Source organism: Pinus tabuliformis, chromosome 1_2 (genome assembly GCF_031772625.1).
Source record: "Pinus tabuliformis cultivar Carrire ecotype Pingquan chromosome 1_2, CPIR1, whole genome shotgun sequence".
In the NCBI taxonomy this organism is placed as follows: Eukaryota; Viridiplantae; Streptophyta; class Pinopsida; order Pinales; family Pinaceae; genus Pinus; species Pinus tabuliformis.
The window spans coordinates 972566782-972570779 of NC_142298.1; the positions used below are offsets into that span (position 1 = coordinate 972566782).

Genomic DNA, 3998 nt, shown 5'->3' on the forward strand with positions numbered 1-3998 from the left:
CCACAGCAACCTTTTTCCCATCACCATGCACTCTGCGAGACTTGATCTCTGTACCACGGCATGCCTTAGATACAAACCATACCCCACAAATTATGCAATTTTGTGCTCGGGAAGTTCTGAGTTCGAACCCTAGCATGCAAAAACACACGGTATAGTTGAAGAGAGATAAGCTTATGATATTGTTATGTGTGCACTGCCCAACTCCTAGTAGCACGCCTGTCCGGTCAGTGGCTAAGGTTCAAAACAGCCATAATGACAACGACCGGAATTTGAGAATAAAAATGGCAGTGGCCCTCACTAAACGGCTCCACTCCTTCAACAGACGCCTCCCCTGTGCTCTGGTACCACGGTGTTGGAAGCAGGTACTTGAAATGATGCTACAACATTCCTATTTATCCACACAAGAAACTGAAACAGCAACAAAAAAAAAAGTGACAACAGCAACAGAAAACAAAGTAACCTAAAACTCTATTCATTTCATTATTGAAAACCGCCAAAAAAAACCAAGAATACAACAGCAGATACAGAGGGACTAAAATACAAGCTTTCGTCTAGAAGTCTCGGTTCATTCACTGGCTGCGTTGGCTGCTCTATTGGAAGCAGGGACCTGAAAATTTGAAATGATGCTACAGTATTCCTATTTATCCACACAAGAGACTGAAAACAACAACACAAAAACAGAGTAACCACAGCAGCAGAAAACAGAGTAACCTGAAGCTCTATTCATTTCATTATTGAAAACCGCCAAAAAAACCAAAAATACAACAGCAGATACAGAGGGACTTAAAAAAGAGCTTCATCTAGAAGTCTCAGTTCATTCACAGGCTGGATTGACCGCTATAACAACCATAGGAGAAATGACAAAGAGATATTACTGCTACATTGAATTCATTTTAGTGTTGAGTTCACAGTGCCCCCACACAGATAAATCATAAGCATCTAATCGATTAGAAAATATAACAGAGTTCACAGCTAACAGATTTCATAACTCCCACGTATCGATCCCGAATATTTACAAAAATAAACCAGATCTCGGAGTTTGCAGCTAACAGGTTTCATAACTAAAAACGAAAATAAGGATTTGCATACAGCCATAGTCTGGCTTGCCTGGTACCAACGCGTGTGGATCATCTTCACAGCTACCGTGAAAAACGTTGAGAGCATAACCTAAAATAGTTTGAATCTGAACTATAATGATAACATTGCTTTGTTCATTCTTTTCAACGCTGCCTTGACCTTGCAGATGACATGATGCCTCCTAGTTATTCTTCTGCAACATCCCAACTTGAAGCGATCAACATCGTCAATTACAAAACCTCTGTACACACAACCCTTTTTGGCACTGACCCCACCCCAATCGAATTGGGGAGTCTTTCCATGACTGCTCAAAGGTACAACCCCCTTCTTATGCGAGGGTTTTCCATGGTCAAATTCATCAAGAATTTGATAATAAATCTCGATGAAAGGATATCCCATAATGACAATGAAATCTACAGATTTGACACTGTTTTAAGATCACTGTGTTTTCATGGGAGGGAATGAAGAACTGAAAACACTTGAGCAAACTGTTATTCAGATTGTCACAAGATACAGCATGCTGTATCAGTAACACTATTATTATAGCTTAGCTATTTTTTTTTTACGGGTGGGAATATTTCAGTAGGTTAGTGGTCAAAGTAGCAGTGAGGATAATTATCTCTTGCTACTAACCAGGAAGGTCTGTCTTGAAATGCTGTCTGTAAGGCGGTGGAAGGATCACGCCACTTGGAATAATCCGTACTAACTATGAATTCAGTTGACTCATCACAAGGAAAACGATGCCACCTGGAATAACAGTTGGTGGTCTGTAAGGGGGCAGGCTTTCACTCAGGCTTTCACTCCTGCAATATGCCTTTGGGTATTGGACCGTTAATAAATTTCCTTCTTTGGGTATTGGCCCGTTAATATATTTCCTTCTTTGGGTATTGGACCGTTAATATATTTCCTTATATCAGAGGAAGACAAACTATTAACCAAACAAAAACAGGGTGACTCATCATCTTTAATCAAGGAAAACCAGGCCACCTGGGATAACCCATTGGTGGTATGTAAGGAATAGGCTTTCACTCCTGCAAAATGTCTTTAACTATTAGGCCATTAATCTATTTCCTTATATCCGGAAAAAACAAACACTTAACCAAACAAAAACAATTTTAAAACATACTCCCAACCTCTACTAATACAATTTAAAATTAAATTAATACCTTTAACATAATCCAATATTTTTAATTCATACCTTCACAGAATCCAATAACTGATCTGCCAAGCAGTTAATCTCTGCCCTAGGTATATATTTCCGACGTTAATGCTGAAAGTCCCAAGATGCGAAGGTCCTACGTACGAATCTTTGACGCTTCTATTCACACAGGCCTGCTTAAAATTACGCCACGCCCAGAGTAAACAAAACACATACCGAAGCAACTTTGGAATTCAAATTCTTACTAAATTTAACTGCGACAACGTTTTTATTATTTAAAATGTATTTTTAGGAATTCACATGTTGTGAAGGTAAATTATGGAATATAATATTAGTATTCATGTTGTAAAGGTCAATTATGGAAAATAATATTAATATTTAAATTTAACTGCGACAATGTTTTTATTATTTAAAATGTATTTTTAGGAATTCACATGTTAAGGTTAATTATAGAATATAATATTAGTATTTATGTTGTGAAAGTCAATTATGGAATATAATATTACTATTTAAGTTATAGGATGTAAAAGTCAATCATGTAGTGAAATTTTGTTTTCTATGAAAATAAAACAAATTAGTTAAAATGTAAATTATTTTTTTAATAATATAAAAAAATTAGTATTTAAATAATTAATTATTTTTTATATATAATAAATATAAAATTTTAAAAAATACATCAATTTAATTATATATCTATTTTTAATTCATTAATATATATTTCTTTTTAATTTATTACTGTGTTATTTACCTATCATGATTATGTCATAATAACAATACGAATTATCTAAAAACAATAGGAATTATCTATTCCTACCATTGTTATATTTTCCTTTTGATACAATTTATATATTTATTTCACTGTTCTTGAATTTGATATTTTATTTTTTATGTTCGCATTTGTAGCTACAAATGAAACTATCACTATTCATATATCAACCCATTTAAAGTGTAATTTAATTTAAGTTCACTGAGGGGTGTGTTTGTAAACTTATCAACCCATTTAAAGTGTAATTTAATTTAAGTTCATTGAGGGGTGTGTTTGTAAACTTAGATACTTATTTTTTGCATAATGCATTAGAACTACAAACTAATGGGTCATTTATAACTTCTAGACTTATTAAGGAGTGTTTTGGATTTTGAGAATATGTATTTTCTATGTATTACATGGGAACTAATAACTAAAAAGTGCTTTGTAACTTGGACTTACACAAAAGAATTTTATAACTACAAATTAAGAAATACTTTAAGTGTTTTATAATATAAACTACATTTTCTATATAATGTATTTGAATTACAAACAAAATAGCTATCATATAAATACAAAATAGCTATCACGTAAATATCTCCACTTACTTACAAACTTGATGTTGTTAATAAATATAAACAAAAATATTACATCAACATCTCCACTCAGGTTCCAACATCAAATACTTTTAAACGCAGATAACAAAAGCTAATAACTTGATAAATGTGATTCACATCTCAGGAAAATAAAATTTATGTTTACACACATCAAAGCATGAGTTGTGTCACAATTTCCATATTGACTAATAACATGTTTGCTTACGAGTCTTTTCATTTGGCATTCCTACTAATACTTGTTTTGAAAGGATGTGTTAGGCAGTAAATGAGAAAATTAATAACATGTTTGCTTACGAGTCTTTTCATTTGGCATTCCTACTAATACTTGTTTTGAAAGGATGTGTTAGGCCGTAAATGAGAAAATTTTAAGGGTTTGTAACTAGTGCTCAAAATAAAAATA

At 33.2% G+C, this 3998-nt stretch overlaps 1 long non-coding RNA gene across 1 annotated transcript; it reads right to left on the reverse strand.

The window, feature by feature from the left end:
- Positions 1 to 707: 707 nt before the first annotated feature.
- Positions 708 to 2440, reverse strand: LOC149209237 (uncharacterized). The gene is made up of 2 exons (XR_016252194.1): positions 2276 to 2440; positions 708 to 2108 (listed from the first exon to the last, which is right to left on the reverse strand). It is a non-coding gene; the product is annotated as an uncharacterized LOC149209237 (long non-coding RNA).
- Positions 2441 to 3998: the final 1558 nt, after the last annotated feature.